At 37.6% G+C, this 19,394-nt stretch overlaps 1 long non-coding RNA gene across 1 annotated transcript; it reads left to right on the plus strand.

Moving 5' to 3' along the window:
• Nucleotides 1-3,327: 3,327 nt before the first annotated feature.
• Nucleotides 3,328-12,857, plus strand: LOC125228851. Its single transcript, XR_007177336.1, has 4 exons — nucleotides 3,328-3,388; nucleotides 8,715-8,849; nucleotides 9,008-9,098; nucleotides 12,759-12,857. It is a non-coding gene; the product is annotated as an uncharacterized LOC125228851 (long non-coding RNA).
• Nucleotides 12,858-19,394: the final 6,537 nt, after the last annotated feature.

A 19,394-nucleotide genomic window follows, 5' to 3' on the forward strand; every position in this document is an offset into this window, starting at 1 on the left:
CCATTATTCCACTATGATGTTTAGTTCTACATGTATCAACTGAGCACGCCTACCATATTTAACCGGTGGACACTCTATTTAATAATGCAAACATTGTAAAACATGGAAAAAATGGACCAGTTACAATGGCTCCCCAGTCGAGATTTGCCCCGCTATACCTTGTATGGAAAGTTCCATAGACTTCTGCTGCGGGACGATGATGTGTCTGTCAAATGTGGTTGATGCAACTGGCCCTAAGTAAGAACATATAAGATAAAATAGGTAAGGCTTTTGGAATCCCTCTGACCAAACCGGATAGATCTAACGCCGTGTCTTGCGTGGGCGACGGTCGCGCGACCGTCGCCGTCGCGTCTCATCGCATCGTCTACTTCCATATCGATAAGGTTTGATTTCGTATGCGTCGCATCGCCGTCGCGCGACCATCGCGCGATCGTCGCCCACGCAAGCCACGGCGTAATAGAATAGCACAATCGAAATAAGACAAAAAATTTAATCTCTAGAAGAGTCGTGAAACGTAGTGTGACTGGTATGTAGTAATGTACGTAATGTACATTTGATGTTCGAAGAACCTCACCATCGTGCATCGCCATCTTGAAAACTGTGTGCTTATCTACCAGGGTACGCTGCCAAATGCACAAACGCTTACGGTAATATCGTTTTCGTAGCTAAGCTACCTATCTCTATCGCTCTTCTGTATTGGTGCGACCGAGCCAGACTGCGTTTCGATCGCTGTCTAGCGTCAACGATTATCATTTAGCCGAAGGACGGCTATTTTGCAGAACTTCGCATAACACTGCTTGGTAGGTACTGTGAATCCGTAAGAATATGTACTCGTATATCATCATTATATCAGCCTTTTATCGCCAACTGCCGAGCATAGGCCTCTCTTCTAGTACGCCACTTGTCCCAGTCCTGAGCTAGTCTCATCCAGTTGTGACCCGCAATTTTCCGGATGTCGTCCACCCAACGTGCTAACGGATGCCAAGCTCAATCGTATTTCATATCATATCATTCTTTATTGCAACCATGTTCATTTTACATACTTAGGATGGTATTCAAATATTATAAGGTAGGTACATGATACCATTATAGTGCAATGAAGAAATATTGTGTGTTTTGACTGATTTGTGTAGTAATAACGGTGATCGAAAATGTGTGGCTATCCTGGGATATTCTGAGGCTGGTCGTGGAAAAGTCCCAAAGGCTTGAACTAAATACTTCCTCGGTGATATTAGCCACACCAATTTACCCGTGCATCACAACGGTAAACAAAAAGTGCACGAACATTTCGCGTTTGTAGGTAACCAAACAAAAAGATGATCGCATCAGTCACAGTACCTAGTGTACCTACTTACTTGTTTATGATATTTCTTACAGTTGTGGTTAAAATATAATAAACTAGCTTTTGCCCGCGGCTTCGCTCGCGATAAATTCGAAAATTGCATGATGCTCCATATAAACGTCCACCCCGTATTTTAGAGAAGTGGGGGGTGAGAAAGAGACAAAAAGTAGCCTATGTCACTCTCCATCCCTACAGCTATCTTCACTTAAATAATCACGTCAATTCGTCGCTCCTTTTTGCCGTGAAAGACGGACATACAAACAGACATACACACTTTTCCTTTATAATATTAGTATGGATAGATCTTGTTCACTATGATGAGCAAATTTGTCAATTTCAACCTTTAACCCCTGAAAAGCTGATGAAAGCTACTGAATTAATAACTTTTGATTTGTTAAAGTCACATTATTGTTTTTTCCAGATACGGGACAGGGGCTCAATTCGGCATGGCGAATTTGACGTTTCACGTTGACTCTCAAATGATAGTGGATTGGATCACGGGTTGTCGAATACGTGCAGCTGTCATCTGGATTGGTACTAGGTTGGGACTAGAGCTCAGGCAATGTACCGGATAAAATTTTTGTAACATTTATTTTTGATGGAGTATTTTTTAAGTTTTGAGTATTTTAAAAGAACGGACTTCTATCTTTGAAATAAATAACATATGACATTTTTATCACCTCGTATCTCCATTTTCACTGTTACTTGAAGTAAAATGTTTTTTTGCTAATAGACGGTCGTCGTCGTGCCAGCTACACCAAAAAATATTTAAAAAAAATATTGCTTAAAAATATGTTAGTTGATTAATCTCTTTGACTCAAAACTTCGCGATACGTCCGAGCCTTTCTAACAAAAAGATAAAATATTCACAAATAACACCTATTTGTAGAAATCCTAAGCACGGCAAACGATTAAATTCCCTTTTTTGTGTCAAACTTGTAATACTGGCAATACTTTTGGTACACACTTTTGGTCTGCATTTTGCTAACGTGTCACGACTCTAGTATTGATTCTACTTTGATTTTACTCTTGTGTCAAAGTGACAGAATGAGATTGCAATTCGAATCATCATATCATTACAAAGATATGAATTGCGTAATTTTACACGAATTTAATCTCTCATGGCCTGACAATACGAACCAAGGCATGCGTTCTCCTGAATGGCACAGTATATAGACTTTTTTGTCGATGGGTATGGCCGCCATGTTTGGTTTATGACACTTAGACGGGGATTTTGTCGTACCAAAGAGTAAATTGCAAGTTTTTTTCGGCACAACTTGGTTCCTCTACTCGTCGCAAGATGGCGTTGGCATTATTAAAATAAACAAGAATGACGTGCATTTGCGTCGGTGTAGACCTTTCATGAAAACGTAGATATGATAATTTTATATTTAAAAAAAAAGCTAACGTGACATAAATTTGACAAATGTCTAAAAGAAATATAGTATCTTCTGTGTAATATCTTCTTCCGTGCACGTGTGATTTATTGTTTAGTCAATTTAAATATCACTCTAAGTAAGAACTGTTAGACAAAACACTCGTAGCATAATTGTATATTTCAATATATCACAGCCATACATTTTTATATTCTTTCAGGTGATTCTGCTTACCCACAGAGGCAAACACTACTGATAGATGCACTGACTTTTGGATGCACCTGTAGGATCTCCAGAAGCTCGTTATACCGCTTTACAAGTTCGAGCCCGCAACTGTATAGAGCGGTGTTTTGGGCGACTAAAAATCAGTTGGTAGTGTTTGTCGTCAATGGAGAAACTGCACTACAAGCCAGCAACGGCAGCTAAGATCGTTAAAACGTGTTGTGTGCTTGACAATATAGCTAACAAAGCGAATTGTGAACTGCCTCCGCTGAACCGACACGAAGAACAGGAGCAGCAGCAGGAGCAGAGATTAGCGGCGGAGTTTGACGCCCGTCAGCAGAATGCTGATATTTATTTGGCAATGGCTCCTGACAGGTGTTGGCTAAACAAAGACCTGCAGCTGGGTCGCGCTGCTCGTCAAGCGCTTGTCCGGCAGTTAGCAAATTATGTAAGTAGTTATGGTAGGTCTATTTCAGTTTATAGTTAAGGTGAGCCAAAAAAGCTATATTTTAAGTTCACATCTTAACCATTAGTATAATTATCATTAATTTCATTACAGAACCCATTTTTTCCTAACTTTTGTGTCGTCATGGGAGTGTCGTAAATTAGGTTTCGGGGCTGCTGATTTCAAAATTAATGTTCAATTTGGAATCTGACATTTGACACAAATTCGTCATGGGTATTGCTATATTATATTAGTATAATCAAGAACCATTTAATATTGGACTGACATAGCCCATACAAAAAAGCGTACCCCTAAAAAAAGCTCAATTTTTGGTTCAAAACTAGATGGCATTGTTTTGCAACCCGGGAGTTGAAAAAAACATAATTTCACCTATATTTTTACTTGTTTTTAGGGTTCCGTAGTCAACTAGGAACCCTTATAGTTTCGCCATGTCTTTCTGTCCGTCCGTCCGTCCGTCCGCGGATAATCTTAGTAACCGTTAGCACTAGAAAGCTGAAATTTGGTACCAATATGTATATCAATCACGCCAGCAAAGTGCAAAAATAAAAATTGGAAAAAAATATTTTATTAGTTTGCCCCCCCTACATGTAAAGTGGGGTTTGATATTTTTTTTCATTCCAACCCTAACGTGTGATATATTGTTGGGCAGGTATTTAAAAATGAATAAGGGTTTACTAAGATCATTTTTTGATAATGTTAATATTTTCGGAAATAATCGTTCCTAAAGGAAAAAAATGTGCGTCCCCTCTAACTTTTGAACCATAAGTTTAAAAAATATGAAAAAAATCACAAAAGTAGAACTTTATAAGGAATTTCTAGGAAAATTATTTTGAACTTGATAGATTCAGTAGTTTTTGAGAAAAATACGGAAAACTACGGAACCCTACACTGAGCGTGGCCCGACACGCTTTTGGCCGGTTTTTCCATTTAAATCCTTCCGACATCCGATATCGGATCGGATAAAAACGGACTAAGACAATAGATACTGTATCCCATCAAAAACAAAACTTGTAAAAACACCAAGTCTTCGCAACTCATTTTGTTCGCGCCCTTTTCATTCATTATCATTCATATCGTCCATCCCGTTCGCTCTTCCTTATGATAGGTTCAACCTCATTTTTATTTGTCGTGTCTCCCGCCTTTTTGCCGACCTTCTTAAAAAATATAAGAAAATACGTCAATCTGCTAAACTAAAAGACATTCGATGTCAATGTGAAAAAATATCCGCAACGACGAATAAAGTTATAATTATTAATTAAATAAATAACGATTCGCGAGTGTACACAAGAAAGAGTGAACCAAGTAAATATTCGAAAGGGTGGCCGCCCGCTGAACTGTCGAGAAAACAACAGCAGTAAGTTCGGCACGCATCAATTACCATAATTTTATTTTTCCGTTTTATTTTATTTTATATTACTTACAATAGTTCGTCAGGAACTACGTAATCGCTGGTCCTTCAACACAGTTCTTCTGGCGTAAAAAAGAGTTGAGATCCCTGTAATACCAAGTCGGTTAATTTATTCAGTCCCTAATACTTAAAGGACCTTCTGCCATAAATTATTACGTAGTTTACTAATAGCTATACGTTCGTATTTTGCATTTCTCATGATGCGTCGAATAGCATTCAAATGTATAAGATGAAAACGACTCGACGCCGCTCAATTCCGCATATGTGGAAGCCAGGCTTTATGGAAAAAGTAGGTTTTTGTGACAACTACCAATAAGATTTTGCCAGGGAGACTAGAGATAAGGAGGAAAGTCTGTCGAAGTAGAACAGTCGCAAAAATGACCGGCTGAGCCTTTATAATTGCAGTTACAAATATCTCCGCTTGGAGCGCATGTCTCGCTCAATGATCAGCGATGTGAGATGACATTAGACGTTCTTTTCTCTAGGCTAATTTCGTCAGACTGAGCAAGTCAAGACGTAGTCCCGTGGTAGTGCGCTGGCTTCGTACGCAGATGTTCTCGGGTTCAATTCTGACAGCGATCTTTCTGTTTTTTTTTTATACATTTATTTTCTTTTTGTGTATTTTATTTGTGTTTATTTATTGTTTTATTCATACAAATGTTAACTTAAGCCCTTTTACATTGTTTGCCCCATCTTAGGATTCTTCAGTAATGTTGTAAGTCTTGCAAATGAAATTTAAAAAAGTTGTAACAAAACAAAAATTCTACTGGCCGGTTTTTTTTAACACGTTCACTGCGAAACAGGTCATTCTGACCCTGTTCTGGACTTCCCCCTGGTGCGGCGACAGAAATGCGCAACTTTACCCTGGTGCGAAGCCCATATCATTGTTATATTTTATTATTTTTATATAGTCAAGTATACGTTTATATTTATCATTTTACACTCTATTTGACAGCATATAAATTAATAAACAGGTCACATATGTCCTGTTCGCACCAGTCTTAGACTTTTGTTATTCAGTGCGGAACAGGGCCTTTAATGACCTGTTACGCACGACCTTGTATAGCACTGGAGCAAAGTGCAAAATGCATTAGTGTTGTTACCATATTATCAATCCACACGTTATTTTGTGGTGAAAAAATGTGTTTCGATTGTTTTAAATGAAATTCGTTAAATACAATATAACGCTTTTATACGCAAAACGCTTACAATTTTGCTAAATATTATTACGTAAAAATATATTGTAAAAAGTTCAAATTGCTTGATGCAAAATATTTACTAAAATTTCTAAAAATCGTTTTTTAAATAATGTTAAGAGCAAAGTTAAAAGTTTTGGTTGTATATAAAAATCTGGTTACATTAAAGGTAAAGAAAGTAAGAATTGGATCGATATATTAGTTCGTTTATTTTCCTCATCACTACTAAATCATCGACATTTTTACCTGTGCCCGTTCTGGCTGTGCGGCACAAGTCAATTTTGACCTGTTAATTAATTCGTCTATAAAATCTAAACGAACAGTCATCAACTTCGGCGAAGACAGTATTGTGTAGATTAGTTATTAGACTAAATATTGTTTCAATAAAATTTAATAAATGTGTATCTGGTAAAGGTATTTTAGGTAAAATATGAAACCCTCCTTACAAGCTGTAATTGACTTGTACCGCACAGAGAAAGCTCAATACAGGACTCTCATGGGTTGTAACGCACTGAGAGCGAGTTCACAAAATCCGGCTCCGCAGTGAACGTGTTAAATAACGACATTTTTATTCAAATGACACTCTTAGTGACATCTAGCGACATAGATTGACGGCTGCCAGCTGGGGTACGGTATTTAGTATGGACTCTGCTGGTCCTGTATTAAATGGTTCTTGGTATTATGTAAAATACCCCATAATGGACGGTGATACCATTATGGACAAATCCTTAAAAATAATAATTTGAAATTAGTTCCTAAAAATTAACGGCATTGTACCATAAACAAGAGTAATAGAGCTGCTTAATTTTGACGTTTCATTTAATTCGGTTATTTCTGAAGGATTTGGCGGCTAGATAAAAGTCATCAGTTTACTGAAAAAAAATATTAGTAAAAATTCTCATTAAATAAGGTTGCTAAGAGAGTAGAGTTCGTGTATAAATTAATAAAAAAAATAATACTCGGTGTAAACTTGAATGAGTTTTACTTACTGTATTAACCATGAGATAAGGTATAAAACATACTAGTTTGTTACTCCAAAGATATAAAGAAATTGTGTTATTTTGCGAGTGTCCATAACTGGACCCGGAAAACTGCGTACCTCCGTTCCGTGGACAAGGAACAATTTACAAAAACCAAAATTTACAAGAAACAATCCTATGTTAAAATAACCCAAACTAATTTTATATGGGCTATATAAAATTGTCTCATTGAGTATTAGTTTGCTTTAAATGTAAATTTTTAAACTTATTTCACCGTTCATAATGGGGGATCCATTACTGGAGAACTGCCGTCCATGATTGGAGAAAAAGCACCTTGCTTTAATTTGTTAATTATGAAGAAACCAATAGGAGTATCTATTCTGCAATGCGCTGGAAATGTAAAAGAAAGATAAGACATTCAAGTTTTAACACGTTTAGCGGTAGAATTTTTACATGTTTCAGTGAAATATCGAAAATAGGCAAAATTTTATCTTAAACTGTCCATGATTGGGCCCGTTACCTTATAGTCGTTGGATAAGTTCGGTTCGGTAAAAAACTTTTTTCTCTACACTTAAATAGGTTTGTAAAAAAGTTTTCGAATAAAAGTGACGTTATTCTAAAACAAATTTAAAAAAACCGGTCAAGTGCGAGTCGGAATCGCCCACCGAGGGTTCCGTACAAACTTTCAAACTCCCCAGTTAAAATAATCTCACGTTTTCACATACCTCTAACGACTTGACTAGAAGACAAAAGTATAGGTACTAATGAGCATTATTGTGTATAGCGCCATCTCTCGGTGAATTCGCTAACTAATTTGCGCGACCATATTAGTATGTTGGTTTTTCAGGGATTATTCTTTATAATGTTAACCGATTTAAACAATTTTTACTTTATTGGAAAGAATTTGATTTACGTAACATCTCGTATTAATTTGAAGTACTATATACATCCGCAAAGGTGGGTAAATTAAAAGTAAAAATCTGAAAAGTTTTTTGTGAATTAAAAAAAAGGTTTTCAAGATACAAACACGATTATATTTTTCCTGTAATATTTAGCATAAAACAAATGTTTCCTAAAATTTTCATAATTTTTCGTTGGTAAACTTCGGAGATAAGGGGGGGGGGAACGGTATTTTTTTTTACATTTTCCTTCAAAATTCTTTTTTTTTCCACAACAAAAATTTAAAAAAAAATTGTTTATTTACGTTCAATTTGAGCTCTTTCTAACGACACCCCACTTGACCTAGTAACTTGAAATTTACAGTTTGCCCCCCTTTCATTTTGGCCATGTTCTACAATTAAAATTAATAAATTAAAAAAAATTATATGTTCTATTTGTAGAGGTTCACAATGTTCACAACTATTCCAAATTTCAAGTTGATAGCATTAGTAGTTCTCGAGATATTTAGGAATGTGACAGACGGACAGACAGACGGACAGAGTCGCACCATAAGGGTTCCTGTTGTACCTTTTTGGTACGGAACCCTAAAAATGATATTGCGCTACCTCTTTCTTAGTTTGCCCCTTCTATTCGGGCCCCGTAACGCCTAGGGTTCTGTTGCCTACGTATTGACTTATTGAGGTGGCGTTCTTTTGTGACATGTCGAAACCTGCGCTGCTCTGATGTTGGAATCCATGAAGAGTTGAGGGATTTTTTAGCAACTCAAGCATTTTCTCTTGTAAATTAACACTAATTAACTTGTAAATTTATTTTTTATGTTACAGTGATTCTTCATCGGACCAAGGCCGATTTGTCCAGGACCAATTTTCGGATCTCCTGGGCTTCCTGGAACAAGGACTAGTGATTGTTTCGAGGAGCTGTCATGGTGTTGGCTCTTGATATTTTATCGTGAAACGCAGGTATCCTTTCAATTGCTAGTTTTTCAATTCCACATTCGACGTTCAAATACAACTTTGCCCCCTTGTATAACAAATAACTATTACTGCCAAGTGCCAAGCCCTTTGCACACGCCAATGGTTGGAAACTTCTGATTTATTCGTGATCATTATTATTGCAGATTTAATGATGAAGGCGCGTCGGAACCCAAACGTCAAGAATCGCCGACGTTCACAGAAGCAGCTACAATGAGCGGAGAATCTGAGAGCCAGGTAATAAGTTTAACAAAATTGAAAATATCTGTGTATCTACAATGCCAACAATAGAGGAAAAACGACTTAACCCTTTAATGCACAGCGATGTATATATGCATCATCTATTTTTGACTGTAATGACAGCATGTCAAAATACAAATTTGAATTAATCTTTGTCAAGGTCATGCATTTAAGGGTTAAATTTATAAAAATAAAAGCTTGACTTCATAAAAAAATACTGAACTGATTAGTTGAAAAGAGTTATATCCCTTTTTTAACAGACTTTTTTTATCGAAAATAAAGGAGGTTATATAATTATTAGGGTTCATGTTTTTCTTTAACTTTACCGCCGCTCCAAATCTCAAGGAAGGGGGTTCTCAATTCGTCTGTATTTTTTTTGGTTTTAGGGTTCCGTACCAAAAAGGTACAAAAGGAACCTTTATGGTCCCACTCTGTCCGTATGTCTGTCTGTCTGTCATATTTCTAAATATCTCGAGAACTAGGTAATTTTGCTATCGATTTGAAATTTGGAACAGGTATGAACATTTTTAACTTCTAATGGCAAACTGTAAATCATGTCAAGCTACTACGTCAAGTAGGGTATCGTATGAAAAAGCTCAAATTGTACATATCAAAACTATTTTTAACCGCCGCCTCAAATCTGTCAAGGAAGGAAGGTTCTAGGGATGGTCAGAGGGCGCTGCGAGTCCTTGTATAGATTACTCATATGAGAGATAATTTCGACCTCAGCATCTGTGACCTGGGTGGCCGAGCGGAAATAGGCATCTGCCGCGATTGCAGGGTACGTTGGTTCGTTTCCAGCCTCAGGCACTGGAGGCCTTGGTCACTTTTTCTTTCATATGTGTAATTTATTTCGGTTTTAAAAACTAATCAGATTTAAAATTCAATTTAACCACCCTTGCGGATTTTATCGAACAGATCGAACTACAAATGAATACGAGATTATATGTAAAAAAATCTCTTCTAAATTAAGATTAAACTATGCAAATGAGTTAACATTAAGAAATAATTATCCCTGAAAAACTAACATACTAAACAGGTCGCGCAAATTAGTTAGCGAATTCACCGATACCTATAGGTAATTATAGTCAAATCTTTAAAGTTATAGGTACATATATGAGATACATGAGATTATTTTAACTTTTGTAAGTTTGTACGGATACTACTCAGTGGGCCAGTCCGACTCGCATTTGACCGGTTTCTTTATGTTGTCGATTTCTCCGTTGTTACAGGACCGATTTCATTTTTTTTTTGATTGAATGTATATATGTATACAGATTTGAGATTAGTCCTATTTTTATCAAAACCCAGTTCTGATGATGGGATCCTGGAGAAATCAAGGCAACTCCTCGAATCTTGAAGGCATACATGTGGTGATTTTTGTGTTTTTATAAGAACAGCATGCATATACGTACGGAACAGTGACATTTGGTGCAGTGGAACTGCTGATGATGGTCAGAACGGAACTCCTCAAGTCTGAAAGGCACACTCATAGTGACTTTGGTATTTTTATAAGAACAGCATGCATTTATGTTCAGAACAGTGGAACTCAGTGCAATGGAACTGATGATGATGGAAATGGATCAGAATGGAACTCCTCAAATCTGCACGGCACACTTACAATGAATTTGGTATTTATATGAGAATAGCTTTAATTTAAGTACATTCATAACAGTGACATTTGGTGCAGTGGAACTGCTGATGATGGTCATAAAGGAACTCCTCAAATCTGGACGACACACTTATAGTGACTTAATTTAGTATTATTATAAGAACAGTATGCATTTACGTTCAGAACAGTGGTCGCGTTAGAGCTCGCGGGTTCGAACCCCGGATCGCACTAATGAAGTTTTTGGAATTTATGTGCGAAATGTCATTTGATATTTGCCAGTAGCTTTTCGCTGAAGGACAGCATCGTGAGGAAACCGGGTAATCCTAATAAAGCCCTAATTACCCATCGGGTTGGAAGGTCAGATGGAAGTCGCTTTCGTTAAACTAGTGCCTACGCCAAATCTTGGGATTGATTGTCAAAGCAGACCCCAGGCTCCCAAAGACCATAACTTTAATTTATTCAGGTATACATATATTGGTTTTTGTGTTATTATAAGAACAGCATGCGTTTACGTACGGTCGACTACAAAGAGATGTATACACTTTTTCAGCTTCTTGCATCGTAATAAGGTGAGAAATGGATACATCTCTTTGTAGTCGACCGTACCAACAGTGACATTTAGTGCAGTGGAACTGCTGATGATGATCAGAACGGAACTACTCAAATTTGAACGAGACACTTATTATGACTTTGGTTTTAGGATTCCGTACCTCAAAAAGGAAAAACGGAACCCTCATAGGATCACTCGTGCGCCTGTCTGTCCGTCTGTCACAGCCTATTTTCTCCAAAATTACTTGAGTTTGGGGTTGGTGCAGTGGAACTGCTTATGATGATCAGAACGAAACTTCTCAAAGACGACACAAAAGGATCTTTGTTTGCTAAGCATATTGAGTTTTTAACTCAAATTTTGTCAAACTCGATTTCTTATAGGTAGTCGGATATTGGATTCATGACGAATTGAGGGAACTCCTTAAACCTTAACGGTAGGTATACGTTATTGATGTATTCATTTGTATTTCCATCAAATAACCAGACATTGAAAGCAGTTTTAAAAAATACACATTTCTACACAACATGGAACTTGACTGTACTTAAAATAAATTATTTAATACCATGCACGAAATAAAGCATCAGATAAATATAAGGAAAACATGGATAGAAGTTATTTTTAAATACAAATTCTATTTAATTCGTCAGGTAGAAATATATAAAGTAAATGAGTTGAACGTGACGTCACTCAATTCGATTTCATATTAGCAAAACGTTAAAATTCGTTTTGACAGTTCTTAAAGGGAAGCTGATTTGACTAGGAGGCAAGTAGCCTATTCAACATTCGTAAGTACCTTTCACCAGAACTCCAAAAGCGGCGGTTTTTTAGGGTTCCGCACCAAAAAGGTACAAAAGGAACCTTTATGGTGCCGTTCCGTCCGTCTTGTGTGTCCGTCCGTCTGTCACATAACTTAATATCTCGAGAACTACTTATATTACGGCTTTTTAACCGGAGCTACAGTCCGGTCTGGGAGAAAGCGAAAGCGCAACTTGGCATGTATTAAGTGCAAAATAGCAATAGAGTGCGATGAAAAAACATTTTCCCCCTCACTAGCTCGGAAACACGTGTTTTGTCCTTTAATACCAGCGGGTAAAAACGCATTTTATCCACTAGTGGGTAAAGTAATTTGACCTTTCAAATTAACTGCTTTAAAATTGATAAATGTAGGTGAATCTAGTAATAAAGATGATTTACCACCTGTGGAACTACTGGAAGCAGTGATAAACGCATTTTTTGCGTTGTAGTTTCCTCGCTATAGTGAGGGGAAAAGTTTTGTGTTACACTCGGGTGCAAATGTATTTTACTTCTCGTGTTTTAAAACACGCAAGTTTAGAGTTCTATTCTCGAACCACTCACTTCGCTCGTGGTTCAACTATAGAATCCTTTCACTTGCTCATTTTTCAATTCCACACTCGGCGTTAAAATACAACTTTGCCCCCTAGCATAACAAATAACTGTTAATTAATGTTCATTGACTATATCACCATTATTACAGGAATGCGGAGCACCTTGCTACTACTAAAATGGAGAACCCGGACCTGTTAGCGACATGGAACTGACCAGGACCGTCGTGGGCTCCTCATGTGCCACCCCGGATACCTTTTCTGATTGTGGTGTTTACAGTACAGTAGTGTACATATTCATGAAAAAAAAATTGTAGGTACTTTTTTTACATTTTTAAAAAACGCACTCTGCATGGTTTTGGAGTTTCGACTTCGTGCTAGATAAAAACCCCCAGGCAAGAGCAAACAATTTTTTTTTCCTAGCCTATATTTGTGACCCACTGCAAAGGCCTCTCTTTTCTTCCGCCACCCATCACGTTTTGCCGCCTGCTTCGGCTAGCCGCAGCAAAATACGTCGAGGTCATCTCGCCTCGTTTTTTTTGGTCTACCTCTGCCCCGACTAGTCGGGTGGTGTCAGTTAGCAAACTATACACCCTGTTTCTATTTTAAATTATATGTGTTGTATTCTTTTCTTGTACAATAAAGTGTTTACTTACTTACTTTTTTGAATTCCGTTAACTTTAAGGGAAGGTTCTTTAGATTAAATACGATTAATTTCTCAAAAAAGCTAGCGTCTTGACTGTTACGTTTACCGAGTTTGAAAAAATAATAGTTATTTGTTTTACAAGGGGGCAAAGTAGTTGTTTAACTGGACGTGCCAATATTGATACCTGAGCAAGGGAAAGATTTCAATATTGAACCGCGAGCGTAGCGAGTGGTTCAAAAAGTGGAATCTTGAGCGTTGCGAGGGTATCGAGGCACGAAGGTAAAAGGAACTTTGCCACCGACTATATATATAGAGCAGCGAAGTGGTCCAATGATAGCAACCTTCCCTAATAACTCTTTTATTAGATTTTTATAATATTAGGTAAAAGACATGGAGACAGCCAATTTTTGGCTTCACTTTTTAACGTGCTAATTCTATAGAGCCAGGTTTCTGGGCTCTCTGGTGATTCTGTGTTTTAAACACATCTTTAGAATAAAAGCTTTACCTTATGTCAAAAAAGTATTTTATTTGAATAAAGGTATTTTGAAGATACCTATTTTGCATTTTGTATTTCAAATACCTTTTTCTAAAACTATTTTGTATTTTTATTTGAAATAGGTAAAAAACCAAAGTATTTGCATTTTGTATTTAAATACATTGCTGGAGAGCATCACTTTGTTTTTCTGTCAATGAAAAGAAGAATATAGTAACTATGTATGAAGTCCATGTAGAGGCACTGCGTTTCAATATTAAGTATCAGTGTGAGATAAGATTTTTCAAAATAATAGTCACGATATTTGTTTAATTTGATAGTCACGTGTATTTAAATTGTAGTAAGTATCTACATTAGTTCAGAGTTTATTGCTGGGTGTGGCCATACTGTAGATAGAGCTCTTTCTTGTACTGTGCCCTTAGGTTCCCCCTTTGTAATAATTGCAGTGGTTCTTCAAATCATACATGCGGTAAATAATGCGGTCGTGGCACAGAATATCTACTAGCTGAAGAAGAGTTACTGTCAAAGTAAAATGTGTAATCACAGTGCCTATTACTGCTATCTCTCGACACAGGCTTAAAACTTTTGAACCACAGTTTTGAAAATTTGACCCATATTCTTAGCTTGATATGAGTTAAAGTGTAAAATACTAATATTGGCGCCATCTAGCCGAGCACCCCCCAAAGGTGTAAAGCCATCTAAGCCACCGTACCTTTTTCTTTATAGTTCTGAGTTTGGCCGTTTTCTTCCTATCTGTCTATACGGAGTTATATAATTGTCTTCCCCTGTTGTAAATAGCAATAGTAACAATAGTTGTGGAGTATACAGATGTATGCGACTAAATAAATGTACAAATGTGTTCTGTGACACAAACATTTAAGACATCAAATAAAGTTTAACGAAGCTTGTTCAGTTGTTTTATTGGGCATATTCTATTATATTTACGATCTAATGCAAAAGTATCTCCAAATGTGGTGTTACCATAGGTACAATATTTTGTGTTGTAGAATTAATTTGCCAGTGTAAAATACTAACGCAACAAAGAGTTTGCACATTTTTGTCAATATATTTGTAGGTAAGTGCGTACTATACTTTGTGAAACAAGTGTGTCAGTAAACAAGAACAAAGAAAACTATATGCATCCTTTTCTTTAGGGTGCTATAAAAATACAACTGTATTTGTATATCGGCAGCAATATTGTGGGCATGGCAATCACATTGAATTTTAAGCGTAGCGAGGGATTTCGATAATAGTAGGTATTGAAATGTTAACGCCCAAGATGTAAATTATTAATTATGTGACAGACATTTAAAGGTATGCAAACTCGTTGCGTTAATATTCTGTACTGACAACAAAGTTCTCGAACAGAAAATTGTCAGTTTGCTCCCTCGTAGAAAAAAAACAAAGTCCCTTTTTGTGTGGGTGAGGTAAAAAACTAATTTCCGCCTTATTATACAAATCATTATTATTATCATAATACAAATCATTTATTCTTGATAAATATAAACAATACAAACACATATTTAATAGTTGTGTTTGTATGTCATTGAAATGAAAACATTGGCACAAAAAAGATAGGAATTTCAATTGCAGTTTAATGGATTTAACATGTTCAAGCTATTTTGTCAATGTGAATGAGGAGACACACTGACATGTTATCCCGCCGGGCACTGACATTTTAGGCGGCGCCTGTACGTAAGTGTAATAATGGGCATGTCATTGTCGTTCATATGTGTGTGAGAGAGAAAAATATATCTTCTTCTCACTCTCACGTATTAAATTCTTTGTCTGTGCAATGGACTTATAAGGTGGCGCCATCTGTCACAAGCTTCGAGTGTGCCTCCTCATTGAATTTCAATGCAAACCCCTTGTATACTAGTGTCTTTACAGAAAGTGAGGAGTCGTGAGTCGTGGAATGTATTAGACCCCATACATTTCACGACTCTTCACTTTCCGGTCAGACTCTATGAATGGCGGCTCTGTAGGAGAAAAAAAATTCAATTTAAGTATTTTGTAAAATGTGTGAATGTACTTACGACTTGATCCGTAAGCGTGGTTTAGAAGCAACTTGAGATTGGGTGACGTGTATATACCTCCTATAATTTGTGGCGTTTATTTCATAATGTGTGGAGCTAGCATTATGTGACGTGTAGATGTCGGTTTCACAAAAATAACGCTTGTCAATAAAGCTTCATTGCTGCTAAAATTCGTTTAATAATAGTCTTTATCGACCATCACCAGTGTAACCTCTTTTTGATAGCCGGTAAATGACATGTTTAGTTCCCCTACTCGCCACCGCATCGTGCACAGCGTTTCCATAGACAAAAAAGTCTAGCGACCAAATCCACATGTACCAAAAGCTGTCAACGGTAAAAAGGACACATGAATCATGTACCGTTTTGCTTAATGTAAAAAACTATAAGCCCTATTGTACTAAGATAAAGTTGATTTTAAATTCATATTTTTTTTCAATTAATACGTTTTGGTTGGCTCAAAACCAACTTGCGATCCGATCTCACATGCGACCATTATCCACAGTTGATTTTGAAATGATACCACTTGACAGTTAGATAACGGTTCGAATAGGGCCCCTGGGCGGTTGACGGCATGACAATACAGAACTGAAGGTTCGTGTCACCGTGAATGACAAAATTTATTTATTTATTTATTTATTTATTATTTATTTAACCAACTTACATTTACAGAGAATTCAGGCATGCAAGTTATGGGTTACAAACACTTAAAACTAACAATAAGCTTATAACTAAAATCAATTAATATCAATAGATGTGGGAGTGGATATGGGCTCGAGGTAATGGGCTGCAGTGGCTAGGACCTTAGGCTCTGTCTGCGAGAAAATGTCAAGAGTGGGATTATGTAAAATTATGTTATTAATATGGTTAAGTGCAACATATAGAGGAGTAGTCACTAGTGTCATTGTACTGGTCCTGGGTATTATGAACAGAGGTGTAATGCGAGGTCTGAGAGTGGTTCTAACAAATGATGATGGTACCTTAAAATAAACATAATTTAGTAACAACGGATTATATATTGATCCACGTATCAACCTCAAAAAGTATTTGACCGCAGCAAGCTGCCTACGTACTTCAAGACTTTGGTAGGAGACCATTCCCAACACAAATGGCGTCGGATACATGTAGGGATAGTACCCAAATGTTTTCCAGTAGAGATACCTAACAAATGACTTTTGTATTTGTTCGAGAAGAACAGTGTACTTTTGTTCGTGCGGATTCCACACAATACAGTTTGTTTCCAGTAAGCTACGTACAAATGCATTATACAATAACGTTAAAATTTATTAAAGACAGATTAAAGATAAAGATATTTTTTTTCAATAGGCATATTACAATGCGCGTATGAACATCAAATACCTAAATAAAGCTACGCCGACTCTAACATGACGCCTCAGTCTCAGGAAGATTTCAGCCCCTGTCTCGATCGGAGGAGGGTGTATCCATTATGGGACCGGCAAGAAACGTACCACATTTTGAGCGACTTTTTTTGAGATATACATGTGAACACGCTTACCGCCCTGCACGGAAAGCATGGTCGCGCGATAGACGATAAAATATCAGGCCGTCCCTATCGCACTTACAAATAGTGCGATAGGGACGGCCTGCTATTTTATCGTCTATCGCGCGACCATGCTTCCCGTGCTGTAGGCCTAGCATATCTTCTTCTAGTTAAGGACGCGTAGTCTATCTCGCGGCGACATAATCTCGCGGCAATCATGTGCTAACCCTGCTGATATATCAGATAGTGTCTGTGAATATATGACGGTGTGGTGATGAGTTAAGAATTTCACCACCCCTTTCGTTCCGTAAGTTGACTGTGGGATATGGGTTCAATTGTAGCGTTGGCGAGAGGCTGGCCAGTCTGCACTGCAATGACACAATTTAGTTTAACCCCCGACACAATAATGACAGGGTGTTATAAGTTTGACATGTCTGTCTGTTTGTGGCATTGTAGCTCCCGAATAGATGAACCGATTTAGATTTAGTTTTTTCTTTTGAAAGCTGAATTAGTCGGAAGTGTTCATAGCCATGTTTCATGAAAATCGGTCCACTATGTCGCGGTCGGGGGTTTTTTCAAAATTTTAATTTTGTGGTTATGGCAGCTTTCAGACAAAAAAAATCGGTTCAACCGTTCGGGAGCTACGATGCCACAGACAGAGATACATACGGACAGACAGACAGACAAACATACAGACAGACAGACACGTCAAACAACACCCCGTCGTTTTTGCGTCGGGGGTTAAAAAGCTGTAAGTAAGCAGTCTATCTGAATAGGTCATAAGACGCCCCCACCTGTCACTGGCTTGATCCCAAAACAAACACGACATACACCGTAACGCGTATTAATACCGTAATAAACCGTGTCATAAATTTAATGTACATTTGAGTCATCCAGTCACGCGTAGTGACGAAACTGTGACGTTGCTGTTAGGACGTTTAGCGCGGCCATACTTGGCTCGTGTGTCGTGGCTAAATTTGCGTTATCAAACCGATGCATTGTGTACTTACTCTTGGCCACAGTCTAGCCAAAGGCAAAAACGTGGCCTACGATGGAGTGAGCTCGCCAGTGAAGATGCCTGTTCATTCTTGATACTCTAGCTCTCTTTGTATGATGAGATTACGGGCGATATAGAGGTATGTATGGAAGAGAAAGACATGCTGTGCCAAGGGCAAGTAAATAATGATGATTAAGCCGATGCGGATCCGCCACTGCCACTAAATCGTATGATCATCATTAATCGTATGGTACCAATAATTCAGACACAATAATCGAAAACACAGCACAACGTTACGGATATGTCACAGACTAATGTCCCATTAGTAGCTGCACAGAATATATAATATATAATAGTACAAGTACAGAAGGCCCACTTGACTGCTTTGATGTTCACAAAATGCCGCCTTTTAAATACCTACAAAATTCTAACAAAGAAACGAGCCGCATCACGTGCGCAGCGTCGGACGATAGGGTTGCCTATGGATTAAAACGAATTAATACTCATATAAAATGTTATACTATTATATTCAAGTCTTAGGTACTTTCTAGGTATACATATATACCTCTATATATCCATACAGTATTTATATATTTTTGTTTGTCCCAACATCACAAGCCTAGTTGAACTTTTCCGTGGGACTTAATCAATATTTAGATCTGTGTAAGATTGTCCTATTCTATTCGATCATGATGTCTATTTAACTAAACATTATTTGCCATTCACACGCGGACATCACATATGAACCTAAAAAAAAACTCGCGACGTAAAGTAACAATAGAAAGTGCGAACGTGCGTTCCGTGAGAACGCGCGCCACCCCTGATTAGGCCGCGAACTCGCGGCCGCCAGCATGTACTTGTAGCGCGGCGATAGAATCGCGGAGTGAGCCGCCCCTGGTAGCTGCGAAAGTGAGAATAGCCGCCCTAGCCGAAGTGACAAACGTTGACGCTTCGTGGCGATCTACATAAAACGATCTAGAGTTTGGTTCTGACCTTCAGAAGGTCGAAAGGGAAAGCTAGCTACAATGCCCTTAATTACGAAGCGTAAGCAATTGTGACGTTGGCTAGGAACCCAGGTTAGACTGAGATAACGCTGAAGAGCATGAACGATTAGTCGC

This window comes from Leguminivora glycinivorella, chromosome 8 (genome assembly GCF_023078275.1).
Source record: "Leguminivora glycinivorella isolate SPB_JAAS2020 chromosome 8, LegGlyc_1.1, whole genome shotgun sequence".
Lineage (NCBI taxonomy): Eukaryota > Metazoa > Arthropoda > Insecta > Lepidoptera > Tortricidae > Leguminivora > Leguminivora glycinivorella.